This window comes from Hyla sarda, chromosome 3, assembly GCF_029499605.1.
Source record: "Hyla sarda isolate aHylSar1 chromosome 3, aHylSar1.hap1, whole genome shotgun sequence".
In the NCBI taxonomy this organism is placed as follows: Eukaryota; Metazoa; Chordata; class Amphibia; order Anura; family Hylidae; genus Hyla; species Hyla sarda.
Window position 1 is genome coordinate 251,016,668 of NC_079191.1, and position 21,683 is coordinate 251,038,350.

General features: G+C 47.2%; 6 non-coding genes across 6 annotated transcripts; all 6 read right to left on the minus strand.

Annotated features, from left to right (window-relative positions):
• Nucleotides 1-2,743: 2,743 nt before the first annotated feature.
• TRNAC-GCA (transfer RNA cysteine (anticodon GCA)) lies at nt 2,744-2,815 on the minus strand. Its single transcript has one exon. It is a non-coding gene; the product is annotated as a tRNA-Cys (tRNA).
• Nucleotides 2,816-6,528: 3,713 nt separating this feature from the next.
• TRNAC-GCA (transfer RNA cysteine (anticodon GCA)) lies at nt 6,529-6,600 on the minus strand. Its single transcript has one exon. It is a non-coding gene; the product is annotated as a tRNA-Cys (tRNA).
• Nucleotides 6,601-9,402: 2,802 nt separating this feature from the next.
• Nucleotides 9,403-9,474, minus strand: TRNAC-GCA (transfer RNA cysteine (anticodon GCA)). The gene has a single exon. It is a non-coding gene; the product is annotated as a tRNA-Cys (tRNA).
• A 4,579-nt stretch (nt 9,475-14,053) lies between these two features.
• TRNAC-GCA (transfer RNA cysteine (anticodon GCA)) lies at nt 14,054-14,125 on the minus strand. Its single transcript has one exon. It is a non-coding gene; the product is annotated as a tRNA-Cys (tRNA).
• Nucleotides 14,126-16,057: 1,932 nt separating this feature from the next.
• Nucleotides 16,058-16,129, minus strand: TRNAC-GCA (transfer RNA cysteine (anticodon GCA)). The gene has a single exon. It is a non-coding gene; the product is annotated as a tRNA-Cys (tRNA).
• A 3,721-nt stretch (nt 16,130-19,850) lies between these two features.
• TRNAC-GCA (transfer RNA cysteine (anticodon GCA)) lies at nt 19,851-19,922 on the minus strand. The gene has a single exon. It is a non-coding gene; the product is annotated as a tRNA-Cys (tRNA).
• Between the last annotated feature and the right edge of the window lie 1,761 nt (nt 19,923-21,683).

Genomic DNA, 21,683 nt, shown 5'->3' on the forward strand with positions numbered 1-21,683 from the left:
CTAGCTCTCGGCTAGCCTGTACTGTCCCAGTTAAATGTATATGAACCGGTGGGAAAAAATGTATTTTTGGAAATCAACTGGTGCCAAAAAGTTATACAGATTTGTACATTACCTACATTTAAAGCTCTCAATCGTTCCAGTACTTATGATCTGCATGTCCTGCGTGCCATAAAGAGAGGGGGGCTCGAATTTAGATATTGCAAGCCTAAGAGGTAGCTCGGTCTTAGGTTCGAGCCCCCCTCTGCTCGTTTTCTCTTTTTTTGTCAAGACAGTTCAAGACCACAGTCCTCCTTGCCATTTTCCAAGTAGCTCTCACGGTCTAGTGGTTAGAGCTTCTGCCTTGGAGCACAGAGGTTGGCAGTTCAAGTCCTGTGAAGACACTGAAGCTGGTTTGAAGAAATTGTGGCAGCAGAGCATGGCAATGGAGTATGTTAAGGTAAGTGTTAGTGTGTGTGTGTGTGTGTGTGGTTGATGGTTGGGCATCCAGAAGGTGTTGGAGGTGTGGATAGCTGTGGTGGTGGTGTGGGTGGTAAGGAAGTGAGTGGTGTGGGTGGGAAGGAAGGTGTGATAGGAAGAAGGTTGGTGATGTGGAAGTGTGTGATGGGCTGGAGGCACTAGAGGGGGAGATCATTTTTCTTGAATATAAAAAAAAAAAAGGCAAATAAACACTCCCATTTTTTTATTTTCAACATCCCACATGTTGCAACAGACACAACACCACTTTTGGCAGATCGACAACCTAGAAGCCTCCATTCGATGTAGTCGACCACCTCCCACCACTTCACCCTCTGACCACTTACCTCAACATCTGTTCTCCTTGACATCCTCCTCACCTCAGTCCACCTATCGACATCCTCCAGGTCCACGATCCATTATTCCACAATCTGCTCTCCTTGACATCCACCTCACCTCAGTCCATTTATCCACCAACATCATCCACGATCCATCTCTTTTAACAGCTTCCATCGTCACGATCTTCACAGGATTCGAACTCTCGACCTCTGCACTCCAAGGCTGCTGCTCTAACCACCAGGCCGTGGGAGCTGCTTGTCAACCAAACGCAGCGACCGAGGTCTAGGTTGTTTTGGCACACAGAGTAACTGTACAGAGGAAGGGGGGGGGGGGTTGGGGCGGGGCGGGGCAGGTCTAGACCACAGTCATCCTTGCCATTTTCCAAGTAGCTCTCACGGTCTAGTGGTTAGAGCTTCTGCCTTGGAGCACAGAGGTTGGCAGTTCAAGTCCTGTGAAGACACTGAAGCTGGTTTGGAGAATTTGTGGCAGCAGAGCATGGCAATGGAGTATGTTAAGGTAAGTGTTAGTGTGTGTGTGTGTGTGTGTGTGTGTGTGGTTGATGGTTGGGCATCCAGGAGGTGTGGATAGCTGTGGTGGTGGTGTGGGTGGTAAGGAAGTGAGTGGTGTGGGTGGGAAGGAAGTTGTGATAGGAAGAAGGTTGGTGATGTGGAAGTGTGTGATGGGCTGGAGGCACAAGAGGGGGAGATCATTTTTCTTGAATATAAAAGAAAAAGGTAAATAAACACTCCCATTTTTTTTATTTTCAACATCCCACATGTTGCAACAGACACAACACCACTTTTGGCAGATCGACAATCTAGAAGCCTCCATTCGATGTAGTCAACCACCTCCCACCACTTACCTCAACATCTGTTTTCCTTGACATCCTCCTCACCTCAGTCCACCCATCGACATCCTCCAGGTCCACGATCCATTATCCCGCAATCTGCTCTCCTTGACATCCACCTCACCTCAGTCCATTTATCCACCGACATCGTCCACGATCCATCTCTTTTAACAGCTTCCATCGTCACGATCTTCACAGGATTCGAACTGTCGACCTCTGCACTCCAAGGCTGCTGCTCTAACCACCAGGCCGTGGGAGCTGCTTGTCAACCAAATGCGGCGACCAAGGTCTAGGTTGTTTTGGCACACAGATTAAATGTACAGAGGAAGGGGGGGGGAGGGTTTTGGTACGGGGCGGTTACTCGAACCTAAGACGGATCTAGCACTCTGCTCGCTGTGTCAAGATCCCTCACAGCTCAGTGGTTAGCCTTGCAGCCTAGCAGCATGAAGGTTGTTTGTTCAAATCCCCTGCTGTATTGGTTGAATTCAACTTCATGGGTTTGAACCCCCTTGGTAGCAGATGGAGGAAATGGCCTTGCTTTTATTGTCCATATATAAAAACATGTGGATGTCGGTGTTCTAAGGGGTTTGGAGTAGTTGGTGGCATGTTCTCGTACCTTATTTTTTTAGATGTAAGTTTTGTCAGACCACAAAAAGATTAAAGTTACATTCGTGGATCTTAAAGGGATACTCGTGTGGCAATTTTTTTTTTTTATTAACCGGTGCCAAAAAGTTATACAGATTTGGAAATGACTTGTATTTAAAGCTCTTAACTCTTCCAATACTTATCAGCTGCTGTATGCTACAAGAGGAAGTTCTATGGTCCTTTTTTTTTTTTTTGGCCCAAAAAAATTTACAATGTCTGTACCTCAACATTGCAAATGTTTTGCAATAAACTACAAACATGAGATATGGTTGAGCTGTAAAGAAAAAATTGTGCATTAGCGGGCACTTGGATTTGAACCAAGGACCTCTTGAACCGGCTCTACCACTGAGCTATACCCCTGCAATATGTGGCACGCATGTACCTCGACATTGCTAATTTTCAGCAATAAACTACATATGTGGGATATGGTTCAGTTCGAAAGCAAAAAAAAGGGGGATTAGGGGGCACTCGGATTTGAACCAAGGACCTCTTGATCTGCAGTCAAATGCTCTACCACTGAGCTATACCCCCACAAGACATGGAAGGCTAAATTAAGCGCACAGAGTGGGGGACTCGAACCTAAGTCCTACCTAGCTCTCGGCTAGCCTGTACTGTCCCAGTTAAATGTATATGAACCGGTGGGAAAAAATGTATTTTTGGAAATCAACTGGTGCCAAAAAGTTATACAGATTTGTACATTACCTACATTTAAAGCTCTCAATCGTTCCAGTACTTATGATCTGCATGTCCTGCGTGCCATAAAGAGAGGGGGGCTCGAATTTAGATATTGCAAGCCTAAGAGGTAGCTCGGTCTTAGGTTCGAGCCCCCCTCTGCTCGTTTTCTCTTTTTTTGTCAAGACAGTTCAAGAACACAGTCCTCCTTGCCATTTTCCAAGTAGCTCTCACGGTCTAGTGGTTAGAGATTCTGCCTTGGAGCACAGAGGTTGGCAGTTCAAGTCCTGTGAAGACACTGAAGCTGGTTTGGAGAAATTGTGGCAGCAGAGCATGGCAATGGAGTATGTTAAGGTGTGTGTGTGTGTGTGTGTGTGTGGTTGATGGTTGGGCATCCAGAAGGTGTTGGAGGTGTGGATAGCTGTGGTGGTGGTGTGGGTGGTAAGGAAGTGAGTGGTGTGGTTGGGAAGGAAGGTGTGATAGGAAGAAGGTTGGTGATGTGGAAGTGTGTGATGGGCTGGAGGCACTAGAGGGGGAGATCATTTTTCTTGAATATAAAAAAAAAAAAAAGGCAAATAAACACTCCCATTTTTTTATTTTCAACATCCCACATGTTGCAACAGACACAACACCACTTTTGGCAGATCGACAACCTAGAAGCCTCCATTCGATGTAGTCGACCACCTCCCACCACTTCACCCTCTGACCACTTACCTCAACATCTGTTCTCCTTGACATCCTCCTCACCTCAGTCCACCTATCGACATCCTCCAGGTCGACGATCCATTATTCCGCAATCTGCTCTCCTTGACATCCACCTCACCTCAGTCCATTTATCCACCGACATCATCCACGATCCATCTCTTTTAACAGCTTCCATCGTCACGATCTTCACAGGATTCGAACTCTCGACCTCTGCACTCCAAGGCTGCTGCTCTAACCACCAGGCCGTGGGAGCTGCTTGTCAACCAAATGCAGCGACCGAGGTCTAGGTTGTTTTGGCACACAGAGTAACTGTACAGAGGAAGGGGGGGGGGGGGGGGGGGGGGGGGGGTTGGGGCGGGGCGGGGCAGGTCTAGACCACAGTCATCCTTGCCATTTTCCAAGTAGCTCTCATGGTCTAGTGGTTAGAGCTTCTGCCTTGGAGCACAGAGGTTGGCAGTTCAAGTCCTGTGAAGACACTGAAGCTGGTTTGGAGAAATTGTGGCAGCAGAGCATGGCAATGGAGTGTGTGTGTGTGTGTGTGTGTGTGTGTGTGTGTGTGTGTGTGTGTGTGTGTGGTTGATGGTTGGGCATCCAGAAGGTGTTGGAGGTGTGGATAGCTGTGGTGGTGGTGTGGGTGGTAAGGAAGTGAGTGGTGTGGGTGGGAAGGAAGGTGTGATAGGAAGAAGGTTGGTGATGTGGAAGTGTGTGATGGGCTGGAGGCACTAGAGGGGGAGATCATTTTTCTTGAATATAAAAAAAAAAAAAAGGCAAATAAACACTCCCATTTTTTTATTTTCAACATCCCACATGTTGCAACAGACACAACACCACTTTTGGCAGATCGACAACCTAGAAGCCTCCATTCGATGTAGTCGACCACCTCCCACCACTTCACCCTCTGACCACTTACCTCAACATCTGTTCTCCTTGACATCCTCCTCACCTCAGTCCACCTATCGACATCCTCCAGGTCAACGATCCATTATTCCGCAATCTGCTCTCCTTGACATCCACCTCACCTCAGTCCATTTATCCACCGACATCATCCACGATCCATCTCTTTTAACAGCTTCCATCGTCACGATCTTCACAGGGTTCGAACTCTCGACCTCTGCACTCCAAGGCTGCTGCTCTAACCACCAGGCCGTGGGAGCTGCTTGTCAACCAAATGCAGCGACCGAGGTCTAGGTTGTTTTGGCACACAGAGTAACTGTACAGAGGAAGGGGGGGGGGTTGGGGCGGGGCGGGGCAGGGCAGGTCTAGACCACAGTCCTCCTTGCCATTTTCCAAGTAGCTCTCACGGTCTAGTGGTTAGAGCTTCTGCCTTGGAGCACAGAGGTTGGCAGTTCAAGTCCTGTGAAGACACTGAAGCTGGTTTGGAGAAATTGTGGCAGCAGAGCATGGCAATGGAGTATGTTAAGGTAAGTGTTAGTGTGTGTGTGTGTGTGTGTGGTTGATGGTTGGGCATCCAGGAGGTGTGGATAGCTGTGGTGGTGGTGTGGGTGGTAAGGAAGTGAGTGGTGTGGGTGGGAAGGAAGTTGTGATAGGAAGAAGGTTGGTGATGTGGAAGTGTGTGATGGGCTGGAGGCACAAGAGGGGGAGATCATTTTTCTTGAATATAAAAGAAAAAGGTAAATAAACACTCCCATTTTTTTTATTTTCAACATCCCACATGTTGCAACAGACACAACACCACTTTTGGCAGATCGACAATCTAGAAGCCTCCATTCGATGTAGTCAACCACCTCCCACCACTTCACCCTCTGACCACTTACCTCAACATCTGTTTTCCTTGACATCCTCCTCACCTCAGTCCACCCATCGACATCCTCCAGGTCCACGATCCATTATTCCGCAATCTGCTCTCCTTGACATCCACCTCACCTCAGTCCATTTATGCACCGACATCGTCCACGATCCATCTCTTTTAACAGCTTCCATCGTCACGATCTTCACAGGATTCGAACTCTCGACCTCTGCACTCCAAGGCTGCTGCTCTAACCACCAGGCTGTGGGAGCTGCTTGTCAACCATATGCGGCGACCAAGGTCTAGGTTGTTTTGGCACACAGATTAAATGTACAGAGGAAGGGGGGGGGGGGGAGGGTTTTGGTACGGGGCGGTTACTCGAACCTACAACGGATCTAGCACTCTGCTCGCTGTGTCAAGATCCCTCACAGCTCAGTGGTTAGCCTTGCAGCCTAGCAGCATGAAGGTTGTTTGTTCAAATCCCCTGCTGTATTGGTTGAATCCAACTTCATGGGTTTGAACCCCCTTGGTAGCAGATGGAGGAAATGGCCTTGCTTTTATTGTCCATATATAAAAACATGTGGATGTCGGTGTTCTAAGGGGTTTGGAGTAGTTGGTGGCATGTTCTCGTACCTTATTTTTTTAGTTGTAAGTTTTGTCAGACCACAAAAAGATTAAAGTTACATTCGTGGATCTTAAAGGGATACTCGTGTGGCAATTTTTTTTTTTTATTAACCGGTGCCAAAAAGTTATACAGATTTGGAAATGACTTGTATTTAAAGCTCTTAACTCTTCCAATACTTATCAGCTGCTGTATGCTACAAGAGGAAGTTCTATGGTCCTTTTTTTTTTTTTGGCCCAAAAAAATTTACAATGTCTGTACCTCAACATTGCAAATGTTTTGCAATAAACTACAAACATGAGATATGGTTGAGCTGTAAAGAAAAAATTGTGCATTAGCGGGCACTTGGATTTGAACCAAGGACCTCTTGAACCGGCTCTACCACTGAGCTATACCCCTGCAATATGTGGCACGCATGTACCTCGACATTGCTAATTTTCAGCAATAAACTACATATGTGGGATATGGTTCAGTTCGAAAGCAAAAAAAAGGGGGATTAGGGGGCACTCGGATTTGAACCAAGGACCTCTTGATCTGCAGTCAAATGCTCTACCACTGAGCTATACCCCCACAAGACATGGAAGGCTAAATTAAGCGCACAGAGTGGGGGACTCGAACCTAAGTCCTACCTAGCTCTCGGCTAGCCTGTACTGTCCCAGTTAAATGTATATGAACCGGTGGGAAAAAATGTATTTTTGGAAATCAACTGGTGCCAAAAAGTTATACAGATTTGTACATTACCTACATTTAAAGCTCTCAATCGTTCCAGTACTTATGATCTGCATGTCCTGCGTGCCATAAAGAGAGGGGGGCTCGAATTTAGATATTGCAAGCCTAAGAGGTAGCTCGGTCTTAGGTTCGAGCCCCCCTCTGCTCGTTTTCTCTTTTTTTGTCAAGACAGTTCAAGACCACAGTCCTCCTTGCCATTTTCCAAGTAGCTCTCACGGTCTAGTGGTTAGAGCTTCTGCCTTGGAGCACAGAGGTTGGCAGTTCAAGTCCTGTGAAGACACTGAAGCTGGTTTGAAGAAATTGTGGCAGCAGAGCATGGCAATGGAGTATGTTAAGGTAAGTGTTAGTGTGTGTGTGTGTGTGTGTGGTTGATGGTTGGGCATCCAGAAGGTGTTGGAGGTGTGGATAGCTGTGGTGGTGGTGTGGGTGGTAAGGAAGTGAGTGGTGTGGGTGGGAAGGAAGGTGTGATAGGAAGAAGGTTGGTGATGTGGAAGTGTGTGATGGGCTGGAGGCACTAGAGGGGGAGATCATTTTTCTTGAATATAAAAAAAAAAAAGGCAAATAAACACTCCCATTTTTTTATTTTCAACATCCCACATGTTGCAACAGACACAACACCACTTTTGGCAGATCGACAACCTAGAAGCCTCCATTCGATGTAGTCGACCACCTCCCACCACTTCACCCTCTGACCACTTACCTCAACATCTGTTCTCCTTGACATCCTCCTCACCTCAGTCCACCTATCGACATCCTCCAGGTCCACGATCCATTATTCCACAATCTGCTCTCCTTGACATCCACCTCACCTCAGTCCATTTATCCACCAACATCATCCACGATCCATCTCTTTTAACAGCTTCCATCGTCACGATCTTCACAGGATTCGAACTCTCGACCTCTGCACTCCAAGGCTGCTGCTCTAACCACCAGGCCGTGGGAGCTGCTTGTCAACCAAACGCAGCGACCGAGGTCTAGGTTGTTTTGGCACACAGAGTAACTGTACAGAGGAAGGGGGGGGGGGGTTGGGGCGGGGCGGGGCAGGTCTAGACCACAGTCATCCTTGCCATTTTCCAAGTAGCTCTCACGGTCTAGTGGTTAGAGCTTCTGCCTTGGAGCACAGAGGTTGGCAGTTCAAGTCCTGTGAAGACACTGAAGCTGGTTTGGAGAATTTGTGGCAGCAGAGCATGGCAATGGAGTATGTTAAGGTAAGTGTTAGTGTGTGTGTGTGTGTGTGTGTGTGTGTGGTTGATGGTTGGGCATCCAGGAGGTGTGGATAGCTGTGGTGGTGGTGTGGGTGGTAAGGAAGTGAGTGGTGTGGGTGGGAAGGAAGTTGTGATAGGAAGAAGGTTGGTGATGTGGAAGTGTGTGATGGGCTGGAGGCACAAGAGGGGGAGATCATTTTTCTTGAATATAAAAGAAAAAGGTAAATAAACACTCCCATTTTTTTTATTTTCAACATCCCACATGTTGCAACAGACACAACACCACTTTTGGCAGATCGACAATCTAGAAGCCTCCATTCGATGTAGTCAACCACCTCCCACCACTTACCTCAACATCTGTTTTCCTTGACATCCTCCTCACCTCAGTCCACCCATCGACATCCTCCAGGTCCACGATCCATTATCCCGCAATCTGCTCTCCTTGACATCCACCTCACCTCAGTCCATTTATCCACCGACATCGTCCACGATCCATCTCTTTTAACAGCTTCCATCGTCACGATCTTCACAGGATTCGAACTCTCGACCTCTGCACTCCAAGGCTGCTGCTCTAACCACCAGGCCGTGGGAGCTGCTTGTCAACCAAATGCGGCGACCAAGGTCTAGGTTGTTTTGGCACACAGATTAAATGTACAGAGGAAGGGGGGGGGAGGGTTTTGGTACGGGGCGGTTACTCGAACCTAAGACGGATCTAGCACTCTGCTCGCTGTGTCAAGATCCCTCACAGCTCAGTGGTTAGCCTTGCAGCCTAGCAGCATGAAGGTTGTTTGTTCAAATCCCCTGCTGTATTGGTTGAATTCAACTTCATGGGTTTGAACCCCCTTGGTAGCAGATGGAGGAAATGGCCTTGCTTTTATTGTCCATATATAAAAACATGTGGATGTCGGTGTTCTAAGGGGTTTGGAGTAGTTGGTGGCATGTTCTCGTACCTTATTTTTTTAGATGTAAGTTTTGTCAGACCACAAAAAGATTAAAGTTACATTCGTGGATCTTAAAGGGATACTCGTGTGGCAATTTTTTTTTTTTATTAACCGGTGCCAAAAAGTTATACAGATTTGGAAATGACTTGTATTTAAAGCTCTTAACTCTTCCAATACTTATCAGCTGCTGTATGCTACAAGAGGAAGTTCTATGGTCCTTTTTTTTTTTTTTGGCCCAAAAAAATTTACAATGTCTGTACCTCAACATTGCAAATGTTTTGCAATAAACTACAAACATGAGATATGGTTGAGCTGTAAAGAAAAAATTGTGCATTAGCGGGCACTTGGATTTGAACCAAGGACCTCTTGAACCGGCTCTACCACTGAGCTATACCCCTGCAATATGTGGCACGCATGTACCTCGACATTGCTAATTTTCAGCAATAAACTACATATGTGGGATATGGTTCAGTTCGAAAGCAAAAAAAAGGGGGATTAGGGGGCACTCGGATTTGAACCAAGGACCTCTTGATCTGCAGTCAAATGCTCTACCACTGAGCTATACCCCCACAAGACATGGAAGGCTAAATTAAGCGCACAGAGTGGGGGACTCGAACCTAAGTCCTACCTAGCTCTCGGCTAGCCTGTACTGTCCCAGTTAAATGTATATGAACCGGTGGGAAAAAATGTATTTTTGGAAATCAACTGGTGCCAAAAAGTTATACAGATTTGTACATTACCTACATTTAAAGCTCTCAATCGTTCCAGTACTTATGATCTGCATGTCCTGCGTGCCATAAAGAGAGGGGGGCTCGAATTTAGATATTGCAAGCCTAAGAGGTAGCTCGGTCTTAGGTTCGAGCCCCCCTCTGCTCGTTTTCTCTTTTTTTGTCAAGACAGTTCAAGAACACAGTCCTCCTTGCCATTTTCCAAGTAGCTCTCACGGTCTAGTGGTTAGAGATTCTGCCTTGGAGCACAGAGGTTGGCAGTTCAAGTCCTGTGAAGACACTGAAGCTGGTTTGGAGAAATTGTGGCAGCAGAGCATGGCAATGGAGTATGTTAAGGTGTGTGTGTGTGTGTGTGTGTGTGTGTGTGTGTGTGTGTGTGGTTGATGGTTGGGCATCCAGAAGGTGTTGGAGGTGTGGATAGCTGTGGTGGTGGTGTGGGTGGTAAGGAAGTGAGTGGTGTGGTTGGGAAGGAAGGTGTGATAGGAAGAAGGTTGGTGATGTGGAAGTGTGTGATGGGCTGGAGGCACTAGAGGGGGAGATCATTTTTCTTGAATATAAAAAAAAAAAAAAGGCAAATAAACACTCCCATTTTTTTATTTTCAACATCCCACATGTTGCAACAGACACAACACCACTTTTGGCAGATCGACAACCTAGAAGCCTCCATTCGATGTAGTCGACCACCTCCCACCACTTCACCCTCTGACCACTTACCTCAACATCTGTTCTCCTTGACATCCTCCTCACCTCAGTCCACCTATCGACATCCTCCAGGTCGACGATCCATTATTCCGCAATCTGCTCTCCTTGACATCCACCTCACCTCAGTCCATTTATCCACCGACATCATCCACGATCCATCTCTTTTAACAGCTTCCATCGTCACGATCTTCACAGGATTCGAACTCTCGACCTCTGCACTCCAAGGCTGCTGCTCTAACCACCAGGCCGTGGGAGCTGCTTGTCAACCAAATGCAGCGACCGAGGTCTAGGTTGTTTTGGCACACAGAGTAACTGTACAGAGGAAGGGGGGGGGGGTTGGGGCGGGGCGGGGCAGGTCTAGACCACAGTCATCCTTGCCATTTTCCAAGTAGCTCTCATGGTCTAGTGGTTAGAGCTTCTGCCTTGGAGCACAGAGGTTGGCAGTTCAAGTCCTGTGAAGACACTGAAGCTGGTTTGGAGAAATTGTGGCAGCAGAGCATGGCAATGGAGTGTGTGTGTGTGTGTGTGTGTGTGTGTGTGTGTGTGTGTGTGTGTGTGTGTGTTGATGGTTGGGCATCCAGAAGGTGTTGGAGGTGTGGATAGCTGTGGTGGTGGTGTGGGTGGTAAGGAAGTGAGTGGTGTGGGTGGGAAGGAAGGTGTGATAGGAAGAAGGTTGGTGATGTGGAAGTGTGTGATGGGCTGGAGGCAGTAGAGGGGGAGATCATTTTTCTTGAATATAAAAAAAAAAAAAAGGCAAATAAACACTCCCATTTTTTTATTTTCAACATCCCACATGTTGCAACAGACACAACACCACTTTTGGCAGATCGACAACCTAGAAGCCTCCATTCGATGTAGTCGACCACCTCCCACCACTTCACCCTCTGACCACTTACCTCAACATCTGTTCTCCTTGACATCCTCCTCACCTCAGTCCACCTATCGACATCCTCCAGGTCAACGATCCATTATTCCGCAATCTGCTCTCCTTGACATCCACCTCACCTCAGTCCATTTATCCACCGACATCATCCACGATCCATCTCTTTTAACAGCTTCCATCGTCACGATCTTCACAGGGTTCGAACTCTCGACCTCTGCACTCCAAGGCTGCTGCTCTAACCACCAGGCCGTGGGAGCTGCTTGTCAACCAAATGCAGCGACCGAGGTCTAGGTTGTTTTGGCACACAGAGTAACTGTACAGAGGAAGGGGGGGGGGTTGGGGCGGGGCGGGGCAGGGCAGGTCTAGACCACAGTCCTCCTTGCCATTTTCCAAGTAGCTCTCACGGTCTAGTGGTTAGAGCTTCTGCCTTGGAGCACAGAGGTTGGCAGTTCAAGTCCTGTGAAGACACTGAAGCTGGTTTGGAGAAATTGTGGCAGCAGAGCATGGCAATGGAGTATGTTAAGGTAAGTGTTAGTGTGTGTGTGTGTGGTTGATGGTTGGGCATCCAGAAGGTGTTGGAGGTGTGGATAGCTGTGGTGGTGGTGTGGGTGGTAAGGAAGTGAGTGGTGTGGTGGGGAAGGAAGTTGTGATAGGAAGAAGGTTGGTGATGTGGAAGTGTGTGATGGGCTGGAGGCACTAGAGGGGGAGATCATTTTTCTTGAATATAAAAAAAAAAAAAGGCAAATAAACACTCCCATTTTTTTATTTTCAACATCCCACATGTTGCAACAGACACAACACCACTTTTGGCAGATCGACAACCTAGAAGCCTCCATTCGATGTAGTCGACCGCCTCCCACCACTTCACCCTCTGACCACTTACCTCAACATCTGTTCTCCTTGACATCCTCCTCACCTCAGTCCACCTATCGACATCCTCCAGGTCGACGATCCATTATTCCGCAATCTGCTCTCCTTGACATCCACCTCACCTCAGTCCATTTATCCACCAACATCATCCACGATCCATCTCTTTTAACAGCTTCCATCGTCACGATCTTCACAGGGTTCGAACTCTCGAACTCTGCACTCCAAGGCTGCTGCTCTAACCACCAGGCCGTGGGAGCTGCTTGTCAACCAAATGCAGCGACCGAGGTCTAGGTTGTTTTGGCACACAGAGTAACTGTACAGAGGAAGGGGGGGGGGGGGGGGTTGGGGCGGGGCGGGGCAGGTCTAGACCACAGTCATCCTTGCCATTTTCCAAGTAGCTCTCACGGTCTAGTGGTTAGAGCTTCTGCCTTGGAGCACAGAGGTTGGCAGTTCAAGTCCTGTGAAGACACTGAAGCTGGTTTGGAGAAATTGTGGCAGCAGAGCATGGCAATGGAGTATGTTAAGGTAAGTGTTAGTGTGTGTGTGTGTGTGTGGTTGATGGTTGGGCATCCAGGAGGTGTGGATAGCTGTGGTGGTGGTGTGGGTGGTAAGGAAGTGAGTGGTGTGGGTGGGAAGGAAGTTGTGATAGGAAGAAGGTTGGTGATGTGGAAGTGTGTGATGGGCTGGAGGCACAAGAGGGGGAGATCATTTTTCTTGAATATAAAAGAAAAAGGTAAATAAACACTCCCATTTTTTTTATTTTCAACATCCCACATGTTGCAACAGACACAACACCACTTTTGGCAGATCGACAATCTAGAAGCCTCCATTCAATGTAGTCAACCACCTCCCACCACTTCACCCTCTGACCACTTACCTCAACATCTGTTTTCCTTGACATCCTCCTCACCTCAGTCCACCCATCGACATCCTCCAGGTCCACGATCCATTATTCCGCAATCTGCTCTCCTTGACATCCACCTCACCTCAGTCCATTTATCCACCGACATCGTCCACGATCCATCTCTTTTAACAGCTTCCATCGTCACGATCTTCACAGGATTCGAACTCTCGACCTCTGCACTCCAAGGCTGCTGCTCTAACCACCAGGCCGTGGGAGCTGCTTGTCAACCAAATGCGGCGACCAAGGTCTAGGTTGTTTTGGCACACAGATTAAATGTACAGAGGAAGGGGGGGGGAGGGTTTTGGTACGGGGCGGTTACTCGAACCTAAGACGGATCTAGCACTCTGCTCGCTGTGTCAAGATCCCTCACAGCTCAGTGGTTAGCCTTGCAGCCTAGCAGCATGAAGGTTGTTTGTTCAAATCCCCTGCTGTATTGGTTGAATTCAACTTCATGGGTTTGAACCCCCTTGGTAGCAGATGGAGGAAATGGCCTTGCTTTTATTGTCCATATATAAAAACATGTGGATGTCGGTGTTCTAAGGGGTTTGGAGTAGTTGGTGGCATGTTCTCGTACCTTATTTTTTTAGTTGTAAGTTTTGTCAGACCACAAAAAGATTAAAGTTACATTCGTGGATCTTAAAGGGATACTCGTGTGGCAATTTTTTTTTTTTATTAACCGGTGCCAAAAAGTTATACAGATTTGGAAATGACTTGTATTTAAAGCTCTTAACTCTTCCAATACTTATCAGCTGCTGTATGCTACAAGAGGAAGTTCTATGGTCCTTTTTTTTTTTTTGGCCCAAAAAAATTTACAATGTCTGTACCTCAACATTGCAAATGTTTTGCAATAAACTACAAACATGAGATATGGTTGAGCTGTAAAGAAAAAATTGTGCATTAGCGGGCACTTGGATTTGAACCAAGGACCTCTTGAACCGGCTCTACCACTGAGCTATACCCCTGCAATATGTGGCACGCATGTACCTCGACATTGCTAATTTTCAGCAATAAACTACATATGTGGGATATGGTTCAGTTCGAAAGCAAAAAAAAGGGGGATTAGGGGGCACTCGGATTTGAACCAAGGACCTCTTGATCTGCAGTCAAATGCTCTACCACTGAGCTATACCCCCACAAGACATGGAAGGCTAAATTAAGCGCACAGAGTGGGGGACTCGAACCTAAGTCCTACCTAGCTCTCGGCTAGCCTGTACTGTCCCAGTTAAATGTATATGAACCGGTGGGAAAAAATGTATTTTTGGAAATCAACTGGTGCCAAAAAGTTATACAGATTTGTACATTACCTACATTTAAAGCTCTCAATCGTTCCAGTACTTATGATCTGCATGTCCTGCGTGCCATAAAGAGAGGGGGGCTCGAATTTAGATATTGCAAGCCTAAGAGGTAGCTCGGTCTTAGGTTCGAGCCCCCCTCTGCTCGTTTTCTCTTTTTTTGTCAAGACAGTTCAAGACCACAGTCCTCCTTGCCATTTTCCAAGTAGCTCTCACGGTCTAGTGGTTAGAGCTTCTGCCTTGGAGCACAGAGGTTGGCAGTTCAAGTCCTGTGAAGACACTGAAGCTGGTTTGAAGAAATTGTGGCAGCAGAGCATGGCAATGGAGTATGTTAAGGTAAGTGTTAGTGTGTGTGTGTGTGTGTGTGGTTGATGGTTGGGCATCCAGAAGGTGTTGGAGGTGTGGATAGCTGTGGTGGTGGTGTGGGTGGTAAGGAAGTGAGTGGTGTGGGTGGGAAGGAAGGTGTGATAGGAAGAAGGTTGGTGATGTGGAAGTGTGTGATGGGCTGGAGGCACTAGAGGGGGAGATCATTTTTCTTGAATATAAAAAAAAAAAAGGCAAATAAACACTCCCATTTTTTTATTTTCAACATCCCACATGTTGCAACAGACACAACACCACTTTTGGCAGATCGACAATCTAGAAGCCTCCATTCGATGTAGTCAACCACCTCCCACCACTTACCTCAACATCTGTTTTCCTTGACATCCTCCTCACCTCAGTCCACCCATCGACATCCTCCAGGTCCACGATCCATTATTCCGCAATCTGCTCTCCTTGACATCCACCTCACCTCAGTCCATTTATCCACCGACATCGTCCACGATCCATCTCTTTTAACAGCTTCCATCGTCACGATCTTCACAGGATTCGAACTCTCGACCTCTGCACTCCAAGGCTGCTGCTCTAACCACCAGGCCGTGGGAGCTGCTTGTCAACCAAATGCGGCGACCAAGGTCTAGGTTGTTTTGGCACACAGATTAAATGTACAGAGGAAGGGGGGGGGAGGGTTTTGGTACGGGGCGGTTACTCGAACCTAAGACGGATCTAGCACTCTGCTCGCTGTGTCAAGATCCCTCACAGCTCAGTGGTTAGCCTTGCAGCCTAGCAGCATGAAGGTTGTTTGTTCAAATCCCCTGCTGTATTGGTTGAATTCAACTTCATGGGTTTGAACCCCCTTGGTAGCAGATGGAGGAAATGGCCTTGCTTTTATTGTCCATATATAAAAACATGTGGATGTCGGTGTTCTAAGGGGTTTGGAGTAGTTGGTGGCATGTTCTCGTACCTTATTTTTTTAGATGTAAGTTTTGTCAGACCACAAAAAGATTAAAGTTACATTCGTGGATCTTAAAGGGATACTCGTGTGGCAATTTTTTTTTTTTATTAACCGGTGCCAAAAAGTTATACAGATTTGGAAATGACTTGTATTTAAAGCTCTTAACTCTTCCAATACTTATCAGCTGCTGTATGCTACAAGAGGAAGTTCTATGGTCCTTTTTTTTTTTTTTGGCCCAAAAAAATTTACAATGTCTGTACCTCAACATTGCAAATGTTTTGCAATAAACTACAAACATGAGATATGGTTGAGCTGTAAAGAAAAAATTGTGCATTAGCAGGCACTTGGATTTGAACCAAGGACCTCTTGAACCGGCTCTACCACTGAGCTATACCCCTGCAATATGTGGCACGCATGTACCTCGACATTGCTAATTTTCAGCAATAAACTACATATGTGGGATATGGTTCAGTTCGAAAGCAAAAAAAAGGGGGATTAGGGGGCACTCGGATTTGAACCAAGGACCTCTTGATCTGCAGTCAAATGCTCTACCACTGAGCTATACCCCCACAAGACATGGAAGGCTAAATTAAGCGCACAGAGTGGGGGACTCGAACCTAAGTCCTACCTAGCTCTCGGCTAGCCTGTACTGTCCCAGTTAAATGTATATGAACCGGTGGGAAAAAATGTATTTTTGGAAATCAACTGGTGCCAAAAAGTTATACAGATTTGTACATTACCTACATTTAAAGCTCTCAATCGTTCCAGTACTTATGATCTGCATGTCCTGCGTGCCATAAAGAGAGGGGGGCTCGAATTTAGATATTGCAAGCCTAAGAGGTAGCTCGGTCTTAGGTTCGAGCCCCCCTCTGCTCGTTTTCTCTTTTTTTGTCAAGACAGTTCAAGAACACAGTCCTCCTTGCCATTTTCCAAGTAGCTCTCACGGTCTAGTGGTTAGAGATTCTGCCTTGGAGCACAGAGGTTGGCAGTTCAAGTCCTGTGAAGACACTGAAGCTGGTTTGGAGAAATTGTGGCAGCAGAGCATGGCAATGGAGTATGTTAAGGTGTGTGTGTGTGTGTGTGTGTGTGTGTGTGTGTGTGTGTGTGTGTGTGTGTGTGTGTGGTTGATGGTTGGGCATCCAGAAGGTGTTGGAGGTGTGGATAGCTGTGGTGGTGGTGTGGGTGGTAAGGAAGTGAGTGGTGTGGTTGGGGTGTGATAGGAAGAAGGTTGGTGATGTGGAAGTGTGTGATGGGCTGGAGGCACTAGAGGGGGAGATCATTTTTCTTGAATATAAAAAAAAAAAAAAGGCAAATAAACACTCCCATTTTTTTATTTTCAACATCCCACATGTTGCAACAGACACAACACCACTTTTGGCAGATCGACAACCTAGAAGCCTCCATTCGATGTAGTCGACCACCTCCCACCACTTCACCCTCTGACCACTTACCTCAACATCTGTTCTCCTTGACATCCTCCTCACCTCAGTCCACCTATCGACATCCTCCAGGTCGACGATCCATTATTCCGCAATCTGCTCTCCTTGACATCCACCTCACCTCAGTCCATTTATCCACCGACATCATCCACGATCCATCTCTTTTAACAGCTTCCATCGTCACGATCTTCACAGGATTCGAACTCTCGACCTCTGCACTCCAAGGCTGCTGCTCTAACCACCAGGCCGTGGGAGCTGCTTGTCAACCAAATGCAGCGACCGAGGTCTAGGTTGTTTTGGCACACAGAGTAACTGTACAGAGGAAGGGGGGGGGGGGGGGGTTGGGGCGGGGCGGGGCAGGTCTAGACCACAGTCATCCTTGCCATTTTCCAAGTAGCTCTCATGGTCTAGTGGTTAGAGCTTCTGCCTTGGAGCACAGAGGTTGGCAGTTCAAGTCCTGTGAAGACACTGAAGCTGGTTTGGAGAAATTGTGGCAGCAGAGCATGGCAATGGAGTGTGTGTGTGTGTGTGTGTGTGTGTGTGTGTGTGTGTGTGTGTGTGTGTTGATGGTTGGGCATCCAGAAGGTGTTGGAGGTGTGGATAGCTGTGGTGGTGGTGTGGGTGGTAAGGAAGTGAGTGGTGTGGGTGGGAAGGAAGGTGTGATAGGAAGAAGGTTGGTGATGTGGAAGTGTGTGATGGGCTGGAGGCACTAGAGGGGGAGATCATTTTTCTTGAATATAAAAAAAAAAAAAAGGCAAATAAACACTCCCATTTTTTTATTTTCAACATCCCACATGTTGCAACAGACACAACACCACTTTTGGCAGATCGACAACCTAGAAGCCTCCATTCGATGTAGTCGACCACCTCCCACCACTTCACCCTCTGACCACTTACCTCAACATCTGTTCTCCTTGACATCCTCCTCACCTCAGTCCACCTATCGACATCCTCCAGGTCAACGATCCATTATTCCGCAATCTGCTCTCCTTGACATCCACCTCACCTCAGTCCATTTATCCACCGACATCATCCACGATCCATCTCTTTTAACAGCTTCCATCGTCACGATCTTCACAGGGTTCGAACTCTCGACCTCTGCACTCCAAGGCTGCTGCTCTAACCACCAGGCCGTGGGAGCTGCTTGTCAACCAAATGCAGCGACCGAGGTCTAGGTTGTTTTGGCACACAGAGTAACTGTACAGAGGAAGGGGGGGGGGTTGGGGCGGGGCGGGGCAGGGCAGGTCTAGACCACAGTCCTCCTTGCCATTTTCCAAGTAGCTCTCACGGTCTAGTGGTTAGAGCTTCTGCCTTGGAGCACAGAGGTTGGCAGTTCAAGTCCTGTGAAGACACTGAAGCTGGTTTGGAGAAATTGTGGCAGCAGAGCATGGCAATGGAGTATGTTAAGGTAAGTGTTAGTGTGTGTGTGTGTGTGTGTGGTTGATGGTTGGGCATCCAGGAGGTGTGGATAGCTGTGGTGGTGGTGTGGGTGGTAAGGAAGTGAGTGGTGTGGGTGGGAAGGAAGTTGTGATAGGAAGAAGGTTGGTGATGTGGAAGTGTGTGATGGGCTGGAGGCACAAGAGGGGGAGATCATTTTTCTTGAATATAAAAGAAAAAGGTAAATAAACACTCCCATTTTTTTTATTTTCAACATCCCACATGTTGCAACAGACACAACACCACTTTTGGCAGATCGACAATCTAGAAGCCTCCATTCGATGTAGTCAACCACCTCCCACCACTTCACCCTCTGACCACTTACCTCAACATCTGTTTTCCTTGACATCCTCCTCACCTCAGTCCACCCATCGACATCCTCCAGGTCCACGATCCATTATTCCGCAATCTGCTCTCCTTGACATCCACCTCACCTCAGTCCATTTATGCACCGACATCGTCCACGATCCATCTCTTTTAACAGCTTCCATCGTCACGATCTTCACAGGATTCGAACTCTCGACCTCTGCACTCCAAGGCTGCTGCTCTAACCACCAGGCTGTGGGAGCTGCTTGTCAACCATATGCGGCGACCAAGGTCTAGGTTGTTTTGGCACACAGATTAAATGTACAGAGGAAGGGGGGGGGGGGGAGGGTTTTGGTACGGGGCGGTTACTCGAACCTACAACGGATCTAGCACTCTGCTCGCTGTGTCAAGATCCCTCACAGCTCAGTGGTTAGCCTTGCAGCCTAGCAGCATGAAGGTTGTTTGTTCAAATCCCCTGCTGTATTGGTTGAATCCAACTTCATGGGTTTGAACCCCCTTGGTAGCAGATGGAGGAAATGGCCTTGCTTTTATTGTCCATATATAAAAACATGTGGATGTCGGTGTTCTAAGGGGTTTGGAGTAGTTGGTGGCATGTTCTCGTATATTTTTTTAGTTGTAAGTTTTGTCAGACCACAAAAAGATTAAAGTTACATTCGTGGATCTTAAAGGGATACTCGTGTGGCAATTTTTTTTTTTTATTAACCGGTGCCAAAAAGTTATACAGATTTGGAAATGACTTGTATTTAAAGCTCTTAACTCTTCCAATACTTATCAGCTGCTGTATGCTACAAGAGGAAGTTCTATGGTCCTTTTTTTTTTTTTGGCCCAAAAAAATTTACAATGTCTGTACCTCAACATTGCAAATGTTTTGCAATAAACTACAAACATGAGATATGGTTGAGCTGTAAAGAAAAAATTGTGCATTAGCGGGCACTTGGATTTGAACCAAGGACCTCTTGAACCGGCTCTACCACTGAGCTATACCCCTGCAATATGTGGCACGCATGTACCTCGACATTGCTAATTTTCAGCAATAAACTACATATGTGGGATATGGTTCAGTTCGAAAGCAAAAAAAAGGGGGATTAGGGGGCACTCGGATTTGAACCAAGGACCTCTTGATCTGCAGTCAAATGCTCTACCACTGAGCTATACCCCCACAAGACATGGAAGGCTAAATTAAGCGCACAGAGTGGGGGACTCGAACCTAAGTCCTACCTAGCTCTCGGCTAGCCTGTACTGTCCCAGTTAAATGTATATGAACCGGTGGGAAAAAATGTATTTTTGGAAATCAACTGGTGCCAAAAAGTTATACAGATTTGTACATTACCTACATTTAAAGCTCTCAATCGTTCCAGTACTTATGATCTGCATGTCCTGCGTGCCATAAAGAGAGGGGGGCTCGAATTTAGATATTGCAAGCCTAAGAGGTAGCTCGGTCTTAGGTTCGAGCCCCCCTCTGCTCGTTTTCTCTTTTTTTGTCAAGACAGTTCAAGACCACAGTCCTCCTTGCCATTTTCCAAGTAGCTCTCACGGTCTAGTGGTTAGAGCTTCTGCCTTGGAGCACAGAGGTTGGCAGTTCAAGTCCTGTGAAGACACTGAAGCTGGTTTGAAGAAATTGTGGCAGCAGAGCATGGCAATGGAGTATGTTAAGGTAAGTGTTAGTGTGTGTGTGTGTGTGTGTGGTTGATGGTTGGGCATCCAGAAGGTGTTGGAGGTGTGGATAGCTGTGGTGGTGGTGTGGGTGGTAAGGAAGTGAGTGGTGTGGGTGGGAAGGAAGGTGTGATAGGAAGAAGGTTGGTGATGTGGAAGTGTGTGATGGGCTGGAGGCACTAGAGGGGGAGATCATTTTTCTTGAATATAAAAAAAAAAAAGGCAAATAAACACTCCCATTTTTTTATTTTCAACATCCCACATGTTGCAACAGACACAACACCACTTTTGGCAGATCGACAACCTAGAAGCCTCCATTCGATGTAGTCGACCACCTCCCACCACTTCACCCTCTGACCACTTACCTCAACATCTGTTCTCCTTGACATCCTCCTCACCTCAGTCCACCTATCGACATCCTCCAGGTCCACGATCCATTATTCCACAATCTGCTCTCCTTGACATCCACCTCACCTCAGTCCATTTATCCACCAACATCATCCACGATCCATCTCTTTTAACAGCTTCCATCGTCACGATCTTCACAGGATTCGAACTCTCGACCTCTGCACTCCAAGGCTGCTGCTCTAACCACCAGGCCATGGGAGCTGCTTGTCAACCAAACGCAGCGACCGAGGTCTAGGTTGTTTTGGCACACAGAGTAACTGTACAGAGGAAGGGGGGGGGGGGTTGGGGCGGGGCGGGGCAGGTCTAGACCACAGTCATCCTTGCCATTTTCCAAGTAGCTCTCACGGTCTAGTGGTTAGAGCTTCTGCCTTGGAGCACAGAGGTTGGCAGTTCAAGTCCTGTGAAGACACTGAAGCTGGTTTGGAGAATTTGTGGCAGCAGAGCATGGCAATGGAGTATGTTAAGGTAAGTGTTAGTGTGTGTGTGTGTGTGGTTGATGGTTGGGCATCCAGGAGGTGTGGATAGCTGTGGTGGTGGTGTGGGTGGTAAGGAAGTGAGTGGTGTGGGTGGGAAGGAAGTTGTGATAGGAAGAAGGTTGGTGATGTGGAAGTGTGTGATGGGCTGGAGGCACAAGAGGGGGAGATCATTTTTCTTGAATATAAAAGAAAAAGGTAAATAAACACTCCCATTTTTTTTATTTTCAACATCCCACATGTTGCAACAGACACAACACCACTTTTGGCAGATCGACAATCTAGAAGCCTCCATTCGATGTAGTCAACCACCTCCCACCACTTACCTCAACATCTGTTTTCCTTGACATCCTCCTCACCTCAGTCCACCCATCGACATCCTCCAG